Raw genomic sequence first — 24,228 nt, forward strand, 5'->3', positions numbered from 1 at the left:
GGAAACAAAAAACTAATTATTGGGTGAGACGACTAATTAGTCTCGATCGTTTCCGAAGACGGGAATAATTTGCTTTATTTTATGACAAATGCAGAAATAAAAAGAAAAATCAGGACTGACTGTGATTAGTATGAATGGGATATAGAATGTAAAGAAGAAAATAAAACAAGAAAACAGATCAAAACAAGGCCAGGCCCAAACTTTCAGATGGTTATTGCTCCAGCCTAGCATAGGCTGCCGGTATCGCCTTTGGCGAGCTTTTCTGCTTCCCTTTGTTTCAATCCTCCCCACACTAGAGCGCACTGCGCTCAGGACAGCCCTGAGCCCGGAAGAGCAGGGCGCCATCTGCAGTGGCTGCAGCGCGAGGAGAGGATTTGCCCATGGGAGAGTAACAGGCGGGCGAGGGCCCGAGGAGACCCCATTTCCAGTGGGCACACGGCTGCAGCCCATTGGGGACGCTGGCCCTGTGGGAAGAGGACGAGGATGCCAACCAACCCGAAGAACAGGGACAAGGTGTGGCGCACAGGTGTGAGAAAGACTTGCCCGCAGGGCCGGTCCGAGAAGTGGGTACAGTGGGTACAAAAGTGCTCGGGCCGCCGACAGTGGGATTGGCAGTGGGGAGGTCACTGCTAAGTCTGCAGAGACCCCTCCGGCCAGCCCGTGCTGTTCCAGGAATCCCAGTATCCAGTGCAGCCACCACGCAGAGCCTTTAAATGAGGGCCGAGGGCTTTTCCCCATCTGGTCGGCAGCTCTCCATTAGAGGCCCATGGCACCGCGTATTTGCCCCTGGGGGTAGATGAGGTTCAAGGAGCTTCTGAGGATCAGCATCTTCCGGAGCACGGGGCCGCCCGCTCTGTGCCAAGGGGCTAACAGATGGGGCGCGTTACTGCTCCGGAGCACAGCACCGCCCCGCACCACACTGGCGTGTAGCTGGTGCGGCGCCTCTGTCCCTTTTCAGGCCCCACCACCAAGCGGTCAGGGAGAAGGCCTGCACTACTCTGGAAGGCCCTGGACCCTCCACTCCCCTCCCTACGCTGAGCAGATGCGGGCGGTCCCCCCTCTGAAACCGCAGCCCTGCCCCTGCCCCCTCCGCACACAGGGGAGCCAGCCAGCGGTGGGCAAGGCTGCCCCTCAGTGAAGCCTGACTGCTGCTGCGGGGGGGCCCCAACGCACCCCACTCAGTGCACCAGCGGGGCAGATGGAAAGGCTGGTGCCAAGCACCTTCAAATACAAAAGCTACCTCTTGAGTATGCGGGGCTGTACTGGGCCGTTCCTCCTCCCAAATTCCCCAGCTTGCCCCAAAGGCCTCCCGAGAGAAACGGGCAGGACAGACGGACAGGTACCCCGAGCGTGTGCCTCTCGGGCTCCACCCAGCTTGGGAGTGCCAGCTAGTCACCTTCCGAAGAGGAAGGGGAGCCCCTTTCCGAGCTCTCCCAGGGAAGACCCGGTTTTAAGCAGTTCGTCATCCGCCGCGCGAGAAGCGGCGCACGTGCGGCGTCAGCAGGCGCGGATGGTCCCTGGTACACCACGGGCTTTCATAAACCTGGCGCTTCGTGTGCCTTGTCAGCCGCTGGCTGCAAATGAGGATAATTTTCCCAAAAGGAGCATTCAGTTGCTTTCTCATTTTCCCTTTTGGCTCTTTCAAATATAAACAAGTACGATAATGTTTAACGCTGGGGAAATATACAGTAAGTCACGGGCTGCGCCGCGGCCCTGAGAGCCGGAGCTGGTTAAAGGGACAGCACTCCCTGCCCGCTGCTCTGCCCTCTGGCCCGGAGCTTTTACGAAGCCTATTTTCCTAATAAAACATGTTCCTTGCATTATTGCAGCCGAGCCCACTACTGAGGCCGTGGTTTAAAGGGCATCAGCACTTCCTTCCAAGCTCTTGTTTTTCAGAGACCTTATCATTTGATGCTCTAAATTTACATTGGCTGGAATTCTGATATCCCCAGTCCTCTGGAGAGTCAGGATTTTGATTTAGTTACATAAAATGAATCACTTTTCTTCTTGTAAAAAAAAAAAAAGCATTTTCATGATCTCAGTGAATAATATAATTTCATAGCTGGACCATGATCCCAGGCACTGCGTTCATTTAACAGATAAAGAACAACAACAACTAAGGCCCGAGGAAGGTGAAAACATGCCTCAGATCCCACGAGGCAGGGCATGGTGCTGCCTGCTCGACAACCCACGGCTCTCCATCTGCCACCTGGTGACTGCCCCTCTAGCACAGAAACAACAAATGGCAGATTCTGAAATCACGTCTTAAGTCTTCAAGCTTGTGAGAGGTTGAGAGAAGCACTAAATGGTCTCTCTCAGCCCCAGCTGGCACCACATCTACAGGTGAGGGCTGACGAGTGGCGTTTGGGGGCCAGACCAAAACAGCACAGAAACCGAACACCCGGATCCTATCTGCAAGTGACACCGGGACAACTTTTTGAACCACTCCAAAATGACAAGGGTAGTGTCCCCGTCTCATTCTAATATTCTAACCCCCAATAAATCCAAAGGCCTCTCACAGACCTGAGAGCCCTCTTCCTCAGAGCGCCCCCAGCAAGGGGTGCACTGGCCAGCCAGATTCAGTGTTCTCTCAACTCAGGTTGATTCATCTGGGACTCATGGAGACTCAGCGGGAAAGGGTGTCATCTCCTTCAGAACACAACAGTTACCTACGCAGTCATGAGCTCCTACTGCTGAACTGACCAAGGCAGGGAAGAGGGACAGTCACAGGACCCACACACAGGACATCCAGGCTTCCTTCCCCTCCCCTCCCCCCCACAGACGGCAGAGAGCTTAGACTGAGACCTTGCAGAATCCCAAAGGTTAAAAGGAATAATAAAGGAAACCGCCAATTGGAAGTGAATTATATTTGGCTGTGAAAGCTGAGGCATAGGCTATATCATAAAAGGCATCTCTTTGCGTTGTTTACCATCACCCTGACTAATGCAGACCTTTTTTGTTGTTGTTGTTTTAAATAATCTCATGCAAATTAGACACACACACTTCCTTCCAGTTGATTGCTATCTGCAAGGAATAATCTAACCGCAGAGGGACCAAGCAAGGGCTGAGCAGAGCAGAGACGGGGGCAAAGGGTGTTGCCATCCTGTGGCAGGCAAACCTCCTGCCATGGAGTCTTCCTTTAGTCACCACCTTTGGAAGAATTAGCCAATTTCAATAAAGCCCAAGAGTTTCTTTCAGTTGGGGTATCAGTTTGCATTATGCGATAGCACTTTGCATCTAGATGCTTTCGGGAACGTCAACCTCTGCCACTTGCCAATTCCAAGAGCTACCTGCCTTGGTCTGTGACAATTAAAACGTTATCACTGACGGAGAGTAAAACTAAGAAAGTTATTCCATCCACTCACTAGCTTTAGCCAAGAGGAGGAGAAAGGAGCGAGGGCACCTGTCCAATATGAGGAGGCCAAAACACCTGTCTCTGAGAGGCAGTGTCATTTCACCTTTAAGATCACAGGTGCCTGGAGGAGCCTGGGTGTCTCAGTCGATTAAGCGGCTGCCTTCAGCTCAAGTCATGATCCCAGGGTCCTGGGATGGAGCCCCACGTCCAACTCCCTACTCAGCGGGGAATCTGCTTCTTCCTCTGCCCCTACCCCCGCTCATTCTCTCTCTCTCAAATAAATACTTTAAAAAGGACCAAAAAAAAAAGGACCACAGGTGCCTGACTGGCAAAAGTGAGAGCTCTCAATTCACACAGTGCAAACGAAGGTCCCGAGCACCCGGAATCAGGGTGGTCTCCTTGTTCTCTCAGTTCTCTGGAATCTACTTCCAGAACCAGTGCCCTTTACAAGGAGACAGCTGTGGCCCCAGTGCAGAAGCCGCCCGGAAGATTTCTTTTCCAACACTTTCCCCAGGGTGGGATTCTTTTAAAAGAACAGAGCAAGCAAGTTACAAGCTATTGATTAATAAAGCCCCTTGTTACTGCTGTGGGCAACTGAAGTGAACGGCCTCCTCGGGGCTGCCACACCTGCTTGTTTGTATCCCCTAGAAGATACACAGATTTGTTTTCTTTTTCTAAAGGTTTCGATTCAAATGCAAACAAAACCAAACTGGTTGACTTTGTGAGCTGCAGCTGGGACCTGGGACCTGGGAGCTCGACGCTGCAGGTCCTTTCCCACGGACTCAGACAAAACTGGGCACCGGGAAGAGCTGACTTTTTCCTGCGGGACTGGCTGTGCAAGGGCTTCTCAGAATAAGTCACCTCGGTGCTGTCCCCAGTGACCGCTGAGCACTGCCACGGGGCCTGGCCCTATGCAGGTGAAGCAGAAAGACAGGTGACAGCAGACAGCAGCATTCCCTGCATCTTGCAGGTCAAACAGGTCAAACAACAGCCCGGACAGTGGGGTTAGGAATAGTTTAGAAATAAGCAAAGTAATGAACACCCGATGGCACCTTCCAGCCGGACCTGAATTTTATAATAAAAATGTCAAGTCTGGCTGGGATTGGGGAACAGGGCCAGAAGGCCAGCAGCAAAGGGCGGCAGCTGCAGGCTGGCCACTGGGGCCATCTTCCTCCCGCATCACAGTCTCTCCATGTACAGGGTTTGGGTGATTCATCTGGGACGCGCGGAGACTGTGCGGGGGTCACCTCTCTGAGAACACAACTAGTTATCTCCCCATGCACACTCTGAGAGGAGATGAGGCAGAGAAGACAGCTGGCTAAAAATACTCCCCAAATTAAAAGAAAAATCAACTCTCTCAGAAAAGGCTGGGGGGGGGGGAGGGAAAAAAGTATTTTTTATTTTATTTTATTAACATTTTGTTGGAACAGTAGAGTACAATAAGGACTCTCAGAGCCTCTAAAAGTCGTTGGATGACCTGTAGACCCCTATTTCCCAGTGCCTTGTATAAAATTGAATTTTTTAAACATAAATTACACGTAATGACGACACTGTAAAAACTAACAGTAATGGAAAGCTGTGCTGTATTTCATTAGCCTGTATTATTCCGTGCCACCTGATCCAGCCGGGCCTTGTTTATGAGTTAGTGTGTTAGCAGATGCCGATGGAAGCATTTGCTTCGACCTTGCTCTTCTCATTGGGGCATGAAATTACGACGGCAGCACCTTGATATTACAGCCATAAATACAGTAAACTGCAAATTTAAGCCAACGGCTCCTATTGTCTCTGAACATAAAGCTGATCGGTATTTATTTAAAAGGAGAACAAAAAAAATATTATATATCACCTTGTTTATGGGGCCTCCCCCACCCACTTTCTTATCCCCTCCCCCAGCCCCCCAACCTGTCTAATTCACTTGGTTAAAATATGAAGCAAATAAGCCAAGTGCTTTCTCCTCTACTGATTAACTATTCTCAAGCGGTGAAAACAGTTTTTGAGAAAACTAGTTCCAAATATCATTAGCCCCTGAATGAAAGAGTTTTTATAAAAACTGATCTGATGATAGGGCTGGTCCCCACCATCTGATACTAATATGTAAATTCAGGAACAAGACATGAGACTTTCCTGTCTCCTTAAATGAGAAAAGTTCAAACAATAGGAGAAAAGTTGCTGATGATGCCCTGAAATTGAATGTCCTTTCAGTACCCTTCTAAAAATCGTTAGGCAGAAATGCTATTTCAAAAAGCAGCAAAACACTGCCTCCTGCCACCTAAGGAAAGAAAGAAAGATACCTAACCAAGAATATAATTCTCATCTCAACACAGGGAGCCGGGGACCTCTCATTAAAATTTGCACTAACCCCCTCCTTATCCCAGTGAACCATAAAGACAATATATCCTTTAAATACATTAAATGTGCAAGAAAAATAAACACAAAGACAAAAGGACACTGGATATCACCCAGCCACGTCTCCTAGTATAAATCACTGAGTAAAAAGCCAGCGCCAAATGTATTGCAGTTAGCTTCGAGACTGAGGAACCAGGCAGCCTTGTTCCACTGTCAGTCTGAAAAGAGAAGGCAGTCTGTTCTCCTGATGTTGGTGGAAGAGGATCCCTCTGCGTCTCAGAGAGGCAGCCGAGCAGCCGAGAGATGTAGAAACTCAGCCAAGTCCAAGTCTGGAGATTTCTAACAGTTGGTGGTGAAAACGCCAGCACACCAGCAGGCAGGCTCTGCAGCCATCACCAGCAAGGCCCGCAGAAGGACTGTCTGAGCCGTGAATTACATGCAAGTTTCGGGGAGCAACTGCATTCCAAATCAGACAGGCTGGGGCCCCGGGACCCAGCGCTCAGTAGCATCAATGGCCAGGATCACTAAGTTTTGTACATTTACTTCGGATACGTTATTCCACAGGCAGACGTACTCCCCTGGAGCCCTAAATTACTTCAGCCACACCAGTCACCGAGCTTAGCTCCTTCCACATAAGGAGGAAACTTCCCTATAAAATTTATTGAGCTTCTCTGGGGAGTAGTATAACTGGTGAACAAGACAGAAGTGAGCTGCCCCTCTGTGTAACCCAAATTGAGATCTCTCATATGAAAGACTGGGAGGGTTTCCAATCAGCATCCATGATGTCTATTTTTAGATCTATAGTCTAAAGGTTTTTTTTTCTTGTAATCCCTCTCTGCTAAATTAAAAACAAAAACAAAGACGAGCTGATTTTGTTATTTGATCATCAATTCCAAAGGATTAATACCACGGCAAATATTGTCGCCGGCTGTTGTGGATGGCAGTATCTAAGCCAGCAGGTCCTTGGCAACAGGCTGAGAAGTCAGCCCTGCCACGGTGCGCTGAACAAGTCCTGGGGAAGGAACTGTGTCTTTAAAGACCGGAGGGTATGATAATCAGGAATCATAGCTATTTGAATGCCAAGGGCCAGGTAAGCCAAAGGTATGTTTGTGCATATGCAGAAAAGCCAAATTAGTAAGCACTTTTAACTATACTTGAATCCTGCTCCTGTTTTAGAAGAGGCAGAGAAGTGTATTTAAAGAAAAAAAAAAATTTTTTTTTTCCACCTCTGACAACAAAACCAAGAAATTCAGATCTGGAAGAAAAGATTGAAGCTCATCTGGTCAATCTCCTATTCTTTTCCTTTCCTTTTTCTTCTGTTTTAAAAGTCGAGAGAAAAGGACACAGAGAGGGACAGTGACTCACCCACAGTCCCTGGTGAGCCCCAGAGGCAAAACCAGATTCTCAACACTGAGTTCTTTTTACAGGGTGGCCGGTGAAGGGTTGGGGGGGGCGTCAAGCAAGAGCAGCCGGGCATGCGTGCTCCCCTCTACTATCTGACACAGCTAGGACATTTTTAATAAGCAAACTCTGAGAATCAATCGCCTCAAAAAAAGAAGAAAAACAAAAAGAATATATATGGAGCATAGGGTGAAAACAAGGTAAAGGGTATACAGAACCTCTATGTTAAAAAAAAGAGCAGGGCGCCTGGGTGGCTCAGTTGGTTAAGCGACTGCCTTCGGCTCAGGTCATGATCCTGGAGTCCCGGGATCGAGTCCCGCATCGGGCTCCCTGCTCAGCAGGGAGTCTGCTTCTCCCTCTGACCCTCCCCTCTCTCATGTGCTCTCTCATTCTCTGTCAAATAAATAAATAAAATCTTTAAAAAAAAAAAAAGAGCATGTGTATCTACACACATACAAACACATCTATTTAGTTGTGTGTGGGCATAAAATAAAGAGAGATGACACAGGTAACACTGGTTACAGACAGAGGGGACTGGCAGCTGGGGACAGAGACTGAAGGCAGACTTTACACTGTCTATCCTTAGGAACTGTATTCCATGTGAATATATTTCCAATTCAAAAGGATAAATTACTTTTTAAGAACAAAGAGAATATCTGGGAAGGGGGGAAAAAAAAACCAAAAACCCTTAATCCTGAGCAAAATCACTTAAAAATGTTTATCCCCATTTTCTGGAGGAGAAAAACCAAGACAGAAAAAGAGACGAGCCCAGAAAACTGGGATTAGATCGATTACCACATTTGCTAATTCCTTGCTTAACCCATTGTGGCTGTAACCACAGCAGCCAAGTACAAGGTGGCTTTCTTTCTTTCTTTTTTTTTTAATGTGTGTTTTTAAAAGGCAGGCATCTGTTCTATTTTGACACATCCTGGCAGCCCAAATGTTTCTTTCAGCTCTAAATATTTGCTTCACCAATGGAAATGTTTCCATCACTGCAACAAAACAAACATTTGCTTTGGGATGGTAGGGACAGCCATACGCTGTTTCATATGTTAGTGATCTGGGAGACAACTCACCGTGGGCCCCAGATCAAGGTGGAGCTTTCTGTTCCTTAAGGACAGCACTGGCGTAAGAGCTCAGTTTACCAAGACACACTTCAGTCACTCGGCTGAGTGCTGGGACGGTTCAGTGTTCGTTTGGGGTTTTCTTTAGCATCTTGAATCTTAAGTATATGATCAGAAGGCTTATTATTTGGCATTCAACTTACTCCCTAAAGTTCTAAATTACCATGGAACTACCAAGTCTTTTAAAGTCCTCACATTAATCTGATATTAACACATTAAAACATGCTGTGTCCTAATAGGTCAATATAGTACGTAAATTATTTTGTCACCACCTATTTGTGTAGCTCAAATGACTTTGGTATTGGCTACTACCGTCAACATTACTAGCGTAGAGATAAATATTTAGTACTCAACCAAATCCATAAATATTTGAGTGCTTATTTTGCTAGGCAATGTGAGAGCCAAGACCTCATCTTCCCTACCTGTTAAATGGCAGCCTCCCTAAGACCTCCTCCCCCCAATTTCTTATGTTGAAAGAGTATTTTGTGTCTTCTATTTATAATACATGTAATATTGTATAATATATAAACATAAGATCTACAATACATAGACATATCTATCCACTGATAGTAAAAATAGCACGTCAATTGCAGAAAACATGGAAAATAAAGAAAAGCAGGGAAAGTAAAAATCATTCACATTTCCACTCTCCACCTAGAAATAACAGCCAAAATTTATAAAGCCCAAGTGTCAAAGAATAATTTAAGGAGCTTTTTATATTTTTAACTGTTTGAATGCCAAACAGGAGCAGGGCCGCCAAGGGGTGCAACTCCAGGGCCCCACGTCACTGTGCCCATGGCACCTCGTGGGCCTGTGCAGTGTGTAACCCACGCGGCGAGAGGTGACAGGGGTGGCCCTTTGGCTCCCAATTTACAGGTAAGGAAGCTGAGCTATGGGGACAGTAAGCAGTCTATCTCAGGTCCTAGTGCCTGCAGGGGGGGGACAGGCAGGAATCCGCACAACTCCAGGCAACTCAGTGCAAGTATTCCAAACCTCTTGTTCATGTTGAAAGGAGATGCTGCCATCCTGCCCTCACTTCTGGCGTATCATTCAGATGTGTTGGTAAAGTTATTAAGATGGAGTTTTTTCAAAATAAAAATGACTTTTTTGGCATTAGAATACCCCAAAGCTGGCAAAGGAAGTGCCAATTGAGAAGTTTGCTGTGGAAGTACAAACCGAGAAGCTTCTAGAAGATAATTCCGCACTCTATCTCAAGAGTATTAAAAATGTTCAGGGGGCCTGGGTCGCTCAGTCGGTTGAGTGTCTGACTCTTGGTTTCGGCTCAGGGTCTTCAGACGGAGCCCCGTGTTGGGCTCTATGCTCAGCATGGCATCTGCTTGAGATTCTCTTTCTCCCTCTGCCTCTGCCCCTCACCCCCCCAAAGTAAATAAAATCTTAAAAATAATGTTCATAACCCTTTGACTCAATAATTTTACTTCTAGGAAATCATAAAATATATACTATAAGACTAATGTACAAAGATGGTTCCTCACCGTATTTTTAAGAAAAGCAAAACATTTAAACAACGTAAATGTCCAAAGAGGACTGATTAAACAAATTAGGACACATTTCAGTAACGTGGTATTATTCAACTGTGCACATTCTCATGAACAATTTCTGATGGCATGGGAAAATGCTTTTGATACATTAAGACATAAAAAGCAGATGTTATATTCATAGCTTGATCTTAATTACATTTAAAAAAAGAACAAAAGGAAGCAGGAGAGTTGCATCATTTTTAACTTAATCTGAATCCAACTTATACATCTTCAGAAGAGAGAAGGGAAATCAACGCTACAAGCAGTGGGGAGGGCCCACCATTCCATTCAAGGAGTGCTGTGTTTGCAAGCAGGCGTGACACAGGACATCTGAATTTGCTGTCTGCTCATCAACTCATCCCCACACGCTCTATAGTCTGAGCGTCCTGCCACGGGGAACTTTCCCCCCATATATCTTGGCACCCATGTGCAAAGCCAACCGTGTCATCTGGTGTTGAACCAAAGATCTGTTTCAATGGGAAGAAAAATGTTGCCATACCAGGCCTACTGAGAAGCGATACAGCTATATCCTGCAAAACACCCTTCTATGGGATTTTTAACAATTGTTTTAAAAATATTTAACAGATATATTTCCATAGTACAGTTCCGTATTCCAAAGATACAGAAGGGTATACAGTGAAAAGCTGTCTCCCTCCCACTCCTGCCACCTGACCATGCAGTTAGATCTCCCAGAGACAACCACTGATACTAATTTCTTATATGCCTTCTAGAGATAGTCTATGAATAGGAAAGTGCTCTTCTATATCCATATGATATACATTTTATATATTAGTGTATATATGCATATGTATATTTTGTGTATAAATAATAGCATGGTGTAAACACCATTCTACAAGTTGCTATTTTTAATTAATACATCTTAGAGAGTATTCCTTATTAGTATCTGTAGCGCTCTCTCATGCTACTTAGTAACTATAAGGTATTCCATTTTGTGGATGTACCATAACTTACTTAACTTGTCCCCTATTGCACATATATTACAAAGCCCCAAAACAAGTCCTTGTATGTACCATCAGCACACGTGCACGGTGTCCCTGGGAGTAGGCTCAGATACGTGCAGTTCTAATTTTGATAAACACTGATTAACCCTCCTGAGAGTGGCTTCCATTTACTTCCCACCAGTGTGCGTGTGTTTCCAACTCTGCCTGCGTGATGCTATCAAGCTTTTTCTTGGTCATCCTGAAAGGTAAAAGAATGGCCTCATTGTAGTTTTAAGTAAACTTTTGTTGGCGTTCAATACACATATAGAAGAGCACACATTTTAAGCCGACAGTTTGACGTATTTTCACAGGGTGCAAATCTCCATGTAGCTACCACCCAGATTAAAAAATAATAGGGCGCCTGGGTGGCTCAGTTAGTTAAGCGACTGCCTTCAGCTCAGGTCATGATCCTGGAGTCCCGGGATCGAGTCCCGCATCGGGCTCCCTGCTCAGCGGGGAGTCTGCTTCTCCCTCTGACCCTCCCCTCTCTCATGTGCTCTCTCATTCTCTCAAATAAAAAAAAATAATAATAATAATAAAAATAATAATAATAAAACAACAGCCTGTGGAAGCAGCCCTCATGTGCCCTTCCCGTCACCACTGAACTTCTACCACCACAGATGAAATGTGCCTATTTTTGAACTATATAAAAATGGAATGATTCCAAAAGCATTCTTTCACAGAGGACTTCTTTTGCTCAACATGATGCTTGCATAATGCACGTACACTGTTGTGTGTAGCCATGGTTCACTCCCTCTGACTGCCATACAGTATTATTACACAGGACAAGCATGAACTACAACATATCTGCTTGTTCCACAGCAATGCTGCTAATCACATTTTTACACAGAGACTTTGGAGGGGACCTGCTGGATCATGTGGGGTGTGCATAGTCTCAGTTGAACAGACACTGTCAAGTCTCCAAAGTGGTCAGGCCAATTTACACTCACACCAAGAATGTGGGAGAGTTCTAGCTGTTCTACATCCAACACCAAAGTTCAGGGTTTTTCCATTTTGGCCATTCTGGTGGGTGTGAAGTGATTATCTTGTTCTGAATTTAATTTGCATTTCTCTGATGACTAATGAGGTTGAACTGTCTTTTTGCATATTTAGTGTCTTTACTGGGTACAGTGTCATATACACGTATGTGTAGATATACACTATTTCTATACAGATGCATAAATATGGTAAGTTTGTTAACTGTGTTGTCAGAAACTTGATTTCTGTGTGTACTATCAATTATTAAGAAAGAGGTTTTAAAACTTTCCATTGTGATAGCAGATTTGTCTAGTTCTCCTTTCAGTTCTGTCCATTTTTGCTTTCTGTATAATGAAGTGATGTTATTTGGTATATACATACTTAGAAATGTCAAATCTTCCTGATGACTGATCATTCTGAAATTTCCTTACCTCTCACTCCACTTTTAAGTCTACCTTGTCTGATATTAGTATCTGGTTTCTTTTGGTTAGTATTTGCATAGTATCTTTTCCCATCGTTTTACTCTTAATCCCGTGTGTCTTTTCATTAAAGGTACGTTTGATGTAAGCAGCACTGAATGGGGTTAGCATTTTTTTTAATCTAATCTTGACAAACTTTGCTTTTAATGGAGTAGTTAGTCTATTTACATTTAACGTGAATACTGAAATTGGGGGGTTTATCTCTTTCATCTCACAATTTGTTTTCCTTTTGATCTGTTTAATGCCCTCCTTTCTCTTCTTGCCAACTTTTTAATTCAGCTTGCCCCTCCATTGGCTTGTAGTCAAGGTGGTTTTTGATGGGTTTCTTCACTGTAGTGTTACTAACTTTCCTTTTGTAGTTACTAAATAGCTTGGAGGAGAGACTCTCAAACTTTCACCTCTAATTTCAGCATCCATCAGTGGACTGTGTGTCTGCGATGATAATCACTGTCATGTTTGCCTAATGGGGGGATCCTCAATTTTTAAGAGTGAAAGGGGTCCTAGGCTGGAAATGTCTGAGAACCAATCCCCTAGATACCACCATACACCCTTGACTTACTATAGTTTCATATAAATGAGAAATGTTACCGTTTTGCCAGCAATTCCAACACTTTCATCCATCCTTCTGCCTGTGTTACTGTCATACATTTCAATTATACATGTGTCTTAAACCCCACAAGAAAGACACTGTTATTTTATACAGCCAATATCCATTTCTATTTGTCCCTTCCCTTGCCTGCCTGTATTTCTGCGTCCTCAGGTAGGATCATTTTCTTTTGTCTGAAAACTCCATTAGTGTTCCTTTCAGTGTAGGTGTGCTGGCAATGAATTCCCTCAGTTTTGTTTATCTGGAATATCTATATTTTCCTTCACTTTTAAAAAGTGTTCTATTGTGAAATAATTTCAGGCTTACAGAAGAGGTGCAAGAATAGTACCAAGAATTCTCATGTATCTTCCACCCAGATTCTTCAAATGTTACATTTGCTTTATTATTCTCTATCAATCTATCTATATAGTTATTTTCCCTGAACTGTTTAAGACTAAGTTACAAACAGGATGCCCCTTCCTCCCTAAGTATCTCAGTATTCATTTCCTGATTATGGGGTGGGACTCCATGCTCATACATAACCGCAGTACAATTATCAAAATCAAGAAGTTAACATTGTTATATTTTTATCTGTAGCTCAGACCTCTCCTCTGAACCCAATTCCCATTAACCCATATGCTCACCTGGGGCCTCCACTCATATGCCTGATAGACACCTCAAACCTACCATGTCCAACACTGAGCTCCTCATCTTGCCCCACCAAGATTAATGGCAACTCCATCCTTCTAGTCACAAGGTCAAAACCCTTAGAGTCATCCTTAGCTTCTGCTTCTCTTTCAGACCTCAGATCCAACAAATCAGGATATTCTGTTGGATTTACTATCACATAATAGCCAGGGATGTAACTGCTCTACCATTTCCATTATCGTTCCCCAACTGTCTACTCTTACCGTGGCAGCCAGGGTGATCCTGTAAAAGCTTAAGTCAGATCATGTAAACCCTCTGCTTAAACCCTATGGTGGTCTCGCATTTTATGAAAAGTAAAACCAAAGTCCTCATGTGGATCAATACTGCCCTATACAACCTCACCTCCTATCAATGCTGCGTCCTCAGCTCTCACTATGATCCACCTTGCCTGCACTCTGGCCTCCTTTCTGTTCCTAGAATTTGCCAGACAAGCTCCCTCTTCAGGCTTTTGTACAGGTGGTTCCCTTTTCCTGGAACTCTTTCTGCCCAGAAATTTGTATAGCTTGCTTCCTCATTTTCTTCAAGTTTTTGCTTAAATGTCACCTTAGTGGAGACTTTCCAGACCATTCCATTTAAAATCACAACCTTCCAAGAACTCTCTATTGATCTTACTCCACTTAACATTATGGTTACATTTTATTCCCCAATGGTCTCCTTTTCCTCCCACCATTAGAATGTAAGCTCCATGAAGGCAGAGACTGGGGGCTATTTTATTCACTGCTATCTTTCCAGTACCTAGAATACTGCCTGGATTCTATAGGTACTGGTAGGTGTTCAACAAAACTGTGTAGAAGGAAACCCAATATGCAAAACAGCTACTCACAGGTTTGGGGAGAGCCAGCTGGAGCATGGAGCAAACCCAGAGTCCCACCTTCTTGATCCCTCTTTGCCCCTGAAACATCTCGTTAGAACCTCCAAGGAGCCGCAGAGGTGAGTGTAAAACTGTAGCCATATATTCATTCTGCACTAAGGCAAACTAGTTTGTTCCCAACCCAATAGGCCTTGCACTCTTCAGTCCTCCACCCACTGCAGACTCCTTACAGTCCTACTCCTATCTTGTCCCTTGTCCTGGGTTCTCTCTCCCACCACCAAAGTCTCCTCTGGACACCCCAGCCAGATCACTTGTCTGTAGCCATTGTCATCTATACAATATTCCTCTGGTTGTCAAACATAGGTAGCTCTGTAACTTTCCTTGTGTCTTGTATGGTTTTCTAACCATTGTTGAACTTTTACTGTCTTATCTGCTGTATCAACTAAGCCTAACATACGGATCAACCTGTAGTGGGCATTCACTGAATATTGTTCACTGTGCGAATAAACATGAATAAAGAATACGGGTATTTAATGGACTGCAGATTGTTAGTAACTGAAAGATGTATTTGTAACACTTGGGGACAATCTCTTTTTTCTCTCTTTAAAGTTATTTACCATAAAACTCACCGCCACTGCCACAATGAGCATGCAAGATTATTTCTGAAGTTCTATCCCATGCAATAAGGCAGGACATAAAATTAAAATATTTAAGAACTGGAAAGAAGATCACAAAATAATCAATTGTCGACATTAGGATTATATTTCCAGAAAAATCAATTCAATAAAAAAGTTTAATGAGATGGCTAGATTTATAATATATACTTTTAAAAAACTGAAGAGCATGCCTATGTACCAGCAACAATTAAAAAATAAAATGAAAATAGGGGTGCCTGGGTGGCTCAGTTGGTTAAGCGACTGCCTTCGGCTCAGGTCATGATCCTGGAGTCCCAGGATCGAGTCCCGCATCGGGCTCCCTGCTCGGCAGGGAGTCTGCTTCTCCCTCTGACCCTCCTCCCTCTCATGCTCTCTGTCTCTCATTCTCTCTGTCTCAAATAAATAAAATCTTTAAAAAAAATAAAATAAAATAAAATGAAAATAAATTCCTCTCACAATAGCCACAAGAAATATAAAATTACTATGAATCATCTTAAAGTATGTTAGATCTATATAAAGAAAACCTTGCAAGAGAAATAAGAATGTTGATGGGGCACCTGGGGGGCTCAGTCGGTTAAGCATCCAACTCTTGGTTTCAGCTCAGGTCATGATCTCAGGGTCCTGGGATCAAACCCCACATCAGGCTCTGTGCTGAGCGTGGAGCCTGTTTGAGATTCTCTCTCCCTCTCTCCTTCCCCCCAACCTCTATCTCTCAAAAAAAAAAAAAAGAGAAATAAGAATATTGAAATAAATGGAATAGTCTTTTCAAATTAATTTGAAAGATTCGATCCAATAAAAATTCCAATTATTTTAAATTTTTTCAAAAGGTTACCCTGCATAAGCACATAAGAATGTACAAGTAAGAATAATAAGGAGTGTTTGGGAATTCATTCTGTCTCTTCTGCTGGATATTTAAATATGCTGCTTTGAAATCTATTTAAACTAGCTCCTCTAGGGATTTCAGTATGCTTCCGTAATTCATCAGGGTCTACTCTGAATTAATGTTCTACCACTTTACATATTAAGGACCTTAATATGATACATATTATTATATGTGCCATATTGTATGTATTAACACATTTTATTAAGAATCAATTTCATTTACACCTCCTTGTGCCTTTCGTGCTGTTGTTCTACTGTTCATCACATATACACATATATGTATGTGTTATAAATCCAAAATATCTTATTGCTTTAGACAACTTTTACAAAATTTAAGAATAAAAATAAAAATAGTATTTTATATTCACCCACAAATTTCACATTCCCCACACTCTATTCCGTCTGAGGATCCAAATTTTTCTCCTGGTATTATTTTCTCTTCAGTATGAAGATCTCCCATTGATATTTATTACAATGCATGCCTGCCAGCAACAATTTCTCTCAGCTTTTACTAGAAATACCATTATTTCTTCATATTTGATGGATATTTTTACTGTGTATAGAATCCTAGGTTGACAATCTTTTCTTTCAGTGTTTAAAGGTATTATTCCACTGTCTAGTGGGCTACCTGGCTTCTGACTGTAACTCAGCCATCATTCTGATCACTGTTCCTTTTCCTTGTCTTTAGTATCCAGCAGCTTCACTATAGTAGATTTAATTTTCTCTGTATTTATCCTGCTTGAGGTTGGCCATGCTTCCTGGTTGCTCTGTGTGTGCATGTTTTAATCAAAATTGGAAGTTTTTCAGCCAACATTTCTTCAAATATTTTTTCAGTCTCATTCTTCTCAGATTTTGAAGCTGTGATTACTTGAATGTTAGGCAACTTGATCAGTGAAGCTCTGGTCTTATTTTTTCAATCTTTTCCCCCTCTTTGTACTTTAGTTTGGAAGATTTCTACTGACCTGTCTTCAAGATCACTGATCCTTTCTTCTCTTGTGCCCAATCGGATATTAATCCCATCCAGTGAAATTTCAGTGACAGGTTTTACCTTTTTCAGTTCTAAGATTTCACTTGGTTCTTCTTTACAGCTTCCATACCTATATGGCATCTCCTCACCTCTTTATCCTTTCACCCATATTTTTCACATACACTCAATATATTTTTCAGTTAAAGTGTTTTGTGTGTGTGTTCTGTGAGTCTATTTCTATTGATTTTCACTTCAAGTAAGGATCACAAGTTCCTGTTTGCTCATCTTCGCATGTCTAGAAAGTTTTTATTTTATACTGGACATTGTGGATGGTAGGCTGTAGAGGCTCTGGATCCTGCTGTCTCCTTCTAAAGACCTGAGTTTTGTCACAGTAGGCAGTCAAATTACTGGCAGATCACCTTAATCTGGGGCAGACCGTTTTATACTTTCTTTTTTGTGCTTAATCCTTAATCCTAGGGAAAATGCCACAGTCGTAGGCATTTCCTACATGTTTCCTCCTAATGGGTGTTCCTTCTGGGGATTCAAATGAAAGTCCAAAGGGTTTATCAAGACCCTCTAATTTGATAAGACTTAAGCTCTAAATGCTTCCTTTCCTACAGTAGGTAGCTGCTGAAATCAGTCTGGAATCTGTGACACCTGCCCTGTGCATGGGCAGTTCAGGGTTAGCCTACAATTTGAATGGTGTTTATATGCAGGCTGGGGTTACTCCCTCCAAAGTTCTTCCTGTAATTTCCATTTTAAGTTCTAGCCACTCTGGCATCTTTGAAATCCATCCCCCAATTCCTCAAACCAACATGGTGGCAGCTCTCTGCTTAACTTCTATTTGCTAGAACCTGATGGACAGAATCCCTCAAGGAAAAAGTCATACAGAGTTGGCTCTCACCCAAAGTGGTTCATTCTCTCAAGAATCAAATCCTCTCCAATTTCTGATTGCATTTGGTTGCTTTCTTATGCCTTCAAATAACATTTTCAAAATATTTTGTCCAGAATTTATATCTGATATTGGTGGGAATGTTATTCTGATACAAGCTACTCGGTTATTACTGAAAGCCAGAACTCTAACTCAGAAAGGGTTTTTTTTTTTTTTTTAAATACTTATTTATGTATTGGAGAGAAAGGGTTCACATGTGCATGCATGCAAGCAAGGGAGGGAGAGGGGGAGAGAGAAAATCTCGAGCAGACTCCCTGCTGAGCATGGAGCCCCACACAGGGCTCAATCTCACAATCCTGAGATCATGAGCTGAGCTGAAGTCACACACTTAACCAACTGAGCCACCTAGGTGCCCCTCAGAATGTTTTTGAAAGAGAAAAATGATGGAGTAAATTTTGTTCTTGTACATATTAATCTTGATGATAAAGATAGAGAAATTAAAATGTTGTGGCACTTGTGTAAGAGTGTATAGGCCAATAAATACAACAGATACCCCTGAATGAGACCTTGTTACACTAAAATTTAATATATAATAAAGGAAGCAAAACAAACAAATGGGGAAAAACTATTTGAAGAACATTTTGGGGAAAACTGATGTTTGAAAAGAGTGTCACTTCATATCATTTCATTAAATTCAGGAATCAAAGAGTTAAAATAAAACATAAACCATATAAAATAAAATGTGTGTGAATATTTAACTTATTGCTGGTTTTGTGTTTGTGGATAAACTACTGAACCTTTCTCATTAGTTTCTTTCTCAAATGCAAGAAGATAATAAAAAAAATACCCACCTCACAGGGTTCTTGTGATTAAATAAAGGCACTTAGGCCATTGCCTGACACATAATCACCCCTCAATAAATGTTAGCTGTTGCTGTTGTTGTTACTATAATTATTATTATTTAATAATTATGGGAAAGGAATCTCTTTCATAAAAATAATAGAGAAGTTATTAGAAGATTGATAGATTTGATTATGTGAAAATAATCACTTTTATATATTAAAAACATAAAAGGCAAGGAACAATGGGGAAAATGTTTGCAAACATGACAAAGAATTAATATTCTTAATATATAAAGGGCATTTAAAAATCAATAAGTAAAGCACTAATATCCCAGCAGAAAATAAAGGACTGAATAAACATTTCTGAGAAGAAATAAACATATTTTAGAAGTTCAACTGTGTTATTAATCAAATAAATGCAAATGAAAGTAATCTGAGAAAGTGGTCTTGTTCCTGTTTTGTTGTTTTTTAGGGACCAGACACATTTAGTATATTAAGACGGATACTCTCAGTCCCTGGTGAAGGAATTGGTAAGACCATGTGGAAAACTATTGCTATGTATCAAGAGTCTTAAAAAAAATCATACCCTGTGATTCAATACTTCCTCATTTCAGGAATCTATTTTGAAGGAATATCAGACATTTCTGGGTTTTTTTTTTTCCTAATTCCTAAAAATAAAAATTAAGAAAGAAAATAAATTAAGTACTCATCTCAAGAAGGTAAAAGAAGAACGTCAGAAAAATCCAAACAGGGGCGCCTGGGTGGCTCAGTTGTTAAGCGTCTGCCTTCGGCTCAGGTCATGATCCCAGAATCCTGGGATCAAGTCCTGCATGGGGCTCCCTGCTCAGCGGGGAGCCTGCTTCTCCCTCTCCCACTCCCCCTGCTTGTGTTCCTTTTCTCGCTGTGTCTCTGTCAAATAATAAATAAATAAAATCTTTAAAAAAGAAAAAAGAAAAATCCAAACAAAGTAGGTGAAAGGAATTCTGTAGAAGAATGTTATAAATTTTCCAGTGGCCAAATTTTCTTGCAGGTCTTCTTACTGTAAATTTTACTTTTATTGTCCTCTGGTCAGAGAAGGGGGTGTTACATGATTTCTGCCCATGGACTTTGAGACTTTTCTTTGTGGTCAATTTACCTAACTTTTTATAAATGTACTGAAAAATTGAATATTACCTGTTTTGTGGGTACAGAATTTTTTTTTTAAAGATTTTATTTATTTATTTGACACAGAGAGAGACACAGAGAGAGAGGGAACAAGCAGGGGAGTGGGAGAAGAAGAAGCAGGCTTTCCACTGAGCAGGAAGCCCAATGCGGGGCTTGATCCTAGGACCTGGGATCATGACCTGAGCCGAAGGCAGACACTTAATGACTGAGCCACTCAGGCACCCTGGTGGGTACAAAATTCTATATATTTATATACCACACAAGTTTATTCATTGTTATCCAATTATTTCACATTGTTATTTATCTTGTGACTGTTGGTATATTAAATGCTGAACTATGTTAATGTCTTCAACTGTACAGTTTTAAATTCTTCTTTTATTTCTAATAGTTTTGCTTTATATAGTTTTATAAAATGTTTTCAAGTGCATAAAGTTTCACTGATCATTATGTCTTCTGGGTGGAGTGAACTTTGTAATGGTATAAATTGACCATTCTTTTTAATATTTTCTAACCTGGAATTTCTAATCTGCCAAATATGAATACTGCCAATTCTGCTTCTTTTGGATTGCATTTGCTTCACTACATGTGGACCAACCCTTGTTTTCAATTTTCCTATGTTGTTTCATTTCAGGTGTTTCTCCTGTAAACAGCATAAAACTGGCCTTTGTTTTTCCCTCAGGTTGTAGTGGGTCTGTGATCTGTTGTTTAATAGAGGACTGTTTTAATCCCATGAATATTTATTGTGCTCACTGCCTCTAATTTCATAGTTTCTGTTTCTCCTTTCCTGACCTTTGTTGATCTGATCATCTTTTCTTCCCTCTGAATGTAACTTAAAAGTTCTAAATCCTATTTTCCTCTAGTCTAATAAGAATGAGCCCTGTTTTTTTAAAAAATTGAGAGGTAATATACCAGTTACTCTTATGTACACAGCTTGAAGAATTTGTACACATGAATATACTGTGTAAACACCACTCAGATTGAGACCCAGAACATTTCCTAGTATGTCTAAAGGCAGCCCTTCCCATCCACACCCTCATCAAGGCAACACTATTACTCTGATCCTTAATATTAGTCTTCCCTGTTCTGGAACTTCATATAAATGGCATCTATTCTTTTACATCTGACTTCTTTGACAAAATGCTTTAAGCTTCATCCATTTGGTTGCACAAAGCAGTAATTGATTCTTTTTTTCTTTCTGTGCAATATTCTATTATGTGTCTACACCACAAACTACCCATTATTCTGCTGATGGACATTTCCCCCCAAGTTTGGGCTATTTTGAATAGAAATGAAAACTGCTATATATATTCATGTGCATGTCTTTTCATGGATATGTGTGTGTGTGTGTGTGTATACACACACACACTCATTTCCTTTGGGTCTATACCTAGTACTGGAATTGCCAGGTCACAGAACAAGGATTTATCTAACTTTAGTGAAAAGTGATAGTTTTTTTCAAAGTGGATGCACTCCTACCAGCAATGTGTGAGGGTTACAGCTGCTCCACATTCATGTTGCACACTTAGTATTCTCACTTTTTAAATTTTAGTCATTCTGGTGGGCATATAATGGTGACTTGCTGCGGTTTTGAATTATATTACCCCAGTAAGTAATGATGTTAAGGCATTTTTCTATAAGCTCATCAACCATTTAGAAATGCTCTTTAATAAAACATCCGTTCAAAGCTTCTGAACACTTTTTTTTTTTTTTAATTTTATTTGAGAGAGAGAGTAAGAGAGAGAGTGTGAGCGAGCACCAGCAGGGGGAGGAGCAGAAGGGAAGGGAGAGGGACAAGCAGCTTCCGTGCTGAGTGCAGAGACTGACTCAGGGCTCAATCTCACAAACCTGAGATCATGACCCTGAGATCATGACCTGAGCTGAAACCAAGAGTTGGACATTTAACTGACTGTGCCACGCAGGTACCCCTTCTGAACACTTTTTAAAATTAGGTTATTTGACTTTTTCTTACTGATTTGTAGGAGTTCTTTATACATTCTAGATACAAGACCTCTGCCAAATACATATATCATGAATACCTTTTCCCGGATGTATTGCTCTCACTTTTACTGTTTCATAAATAGAAGTTTTTACTTTTGATGTAGCTTTTTTTTTCTTTTCATAGTAGTAGGCTTTGTGGCCTAAATAAGAAATCTTTGCTTACTCAAAGACTAAGAAGATACTCTATGTTTTTCTAGAAACTTCACAGATTTAACTCTATTGTTTATGTATGGTTGTGAGATAAGAGTCAAAGTTGATTTTTTCACATGAGTATCTGATTCCAAAACCATTTTTTGGAGCAATGGCACGTTCTGTTAACTTATTTATTCATCAACATATATCATAGAGAGCCTACTAAATCAGACACTATGTTACAAATCAGTAAACAAGGAAGATATCATTCTTATCCTCATGGAATCTAGTAAGCAGTTTAACAAGTTGGGTCTGTCAGCCCTTAATTTCAGAAAATTCTTGATCTGAGGAAACAACTGACTAAAATCTCGAACTTGTGTCCAGTATCTAGCCACCTGATTGTACTAAATTAATTAAACTCCATGTTCTGCTTCAATTTTTCCAAATATAATACAGAATGATGGTATTTAAGGAAGGAGCATAAAGAAAACTTACTCCTTTTGATATTCTTCTGATTATGAAAGTAATATTCCAAAACTGAAAACCTTAACACAGAAAAGCTGAAAGAAGCCAAATGAGAAAAATCACCTACATGCCTACCATCCAGAAGCAATTACTGTTAATATGTTGAACATAAAATGAAATCACATCCTAGCCAGAGATTTTAGTTATTTATACAGTGAAAACTCTGTAGAGTCAAAATAGCTCTTGAAATCCCTTTTAAGGGAGACTTCCAGCTGGACAGGGCAGCTTGTAGCACACAGCTCTGATTGTTATTTTAACTCATTCTACATTAACATGATAAAAAGGATTCATGCCCAGGGACCTTCCAATTGGTTTTTTTTTTACAGCCTCTGTCTTAAATATTAGCAAAGGATCGCCAGACATTTAAAGGAAATCTTGAAAATGAATAAAAACATAATAAAAGAGAACTGAGGAAACAAATTATTTAGACAACAGGAAAAAATAATAATAATATTCTCAGAGAAAAAAAGAGATGCTGCATCCAAGAAACAAGAACAGAATGCCAGAGAAAAAGAACACTTGGAGAAAAAGAAGACACTTAAAGATCTGAGCAAAACAAGAACAAACAAACAAAAAACCCTTTTCCAAGAGAAATATTGGAAGATAAAATTATTAGAAGATAAAATATTGGAAGGAACTATTCACAAAGTAGGGCAAAAAAACCAAAAAGATGGAAAACAGGAAAGAAAAAGTTTTTAAAAAATATTTGAGAGTCAACCCCGGGATATCTAACATCCAACAGGAATTCTTGGAAAACAAAACATAGAACACAAAGGAGAGAAAATTATTAAAGAAATAGTACAGGAACATTCCACAAAGCTAAAGGATATGAGTTTTGTAATGAAAAGGTCAGCAAATGATGAACACAGTGAGTGGGGAGCGGGGGGAGCTCCCTAATGCACAGGGAAAATTTCAGTGAAATTCAGAATATGTAGAATAAAGATAAGAAGTAAACCCTTCAGGGGCACCTGGGTGGCTCAGCTGGTTAAGCGTCTGCTTTCAGCTCAGGTCATGATCCCAGGGTCCTGGGATCAATCCCCACATGGGTCTCCCTACTCAGCACAGAGTCTGCTTCTCCCTCTTCCTCTGGCCCTCCCCCCACCACTCATGCACTCTCCTCTCTCTCAAATAAATAAAATCTTAAAAAAAAAAAGAAGAAGAAGAAGAAGAAGAAGTAAACCTTTCAGAGGAAAATAAACAGTTCACAAAGAAAGGATCAGGAATCTGAATGGCATCAGACTTCTCAACAGCAACACTGGAAGGTTAGAAGACAATAGAATGTACCCTCAAAATTCTGATGCAACATTATTTCCAATCTAGAATTCTAAACCCAGCCAACCTAAAAATGAAACATGAAGGTAAAATTAAGAACATTTTCAGAAATACTAGGTTTAGGGGCGCCTGGGTGGCTCAGTCATTAAGCGTCTGCCTTCAGCTCAGATCATGATCCCAGGGCCCTGGGATCGAGCCCCGCATCAGGCTCCCTGCTTGGCAGGAAGCCTGCTTCTTCCTCTCCCACTCCCCCTGCTTGTGTTCCCTCTCTCACTGTCTCTCTCTCTCTGTCAAAAAATAAATAAAATCGTAAAAAAAAAAAAAAAGAAAGAAAGAAATACTAGGTCTAAAAATGTTTACTCCCCTCCCCCCACATGCTTCTTAGGAAGCTTTTGAAGGATTTGTTCCACCAAACCAAAGAAGCAATCCAAGAAAGAACATGAAGAAGCCAGACAAGAAGAAATCGATCAGAAGCGAGAGATAAAGGGACTACCCAGAATAATGGCAGAAGGATGACAGCTACACAGCAGATCTAGGGAGCAAAAAGTACAGACTAGAGGGCGCCTGGGTG

The 24,228-nt window shown here is 41.5% G+C and overlaps 1 protein-coding gene across 2 annotated transcripts in view; it reads right to left on the reverse strand.

The window, feature by feature from the left end:
- Window positions 1–24,228, reverse strand: part of PEX14 (peroxisomal biogenesis factor 14) — a 139,199-nt gene that overhangs the window by 27,797 nt on the left and 87,174 nt on the right. The gene's annotated exons all lie outside the window — the stretch shown is intronic.

This window comes from Mirounga leonina, unplaced genomic scaffold (genome assembly GCF_011800145.1).
Source record: "Mirounga leonina isolate KUSES-001 unplaced genomic scaffold, KU_Mleo_1.0 Mir_173, whole genome shotgun sequence".
Classification (NCBI taxonomy): domain Eukaryota; kingdom Metazoa; phylum Chordata; class Mammalia; order Carnivora; family Phocidae; genus Mirounga; species Mirounga leonina.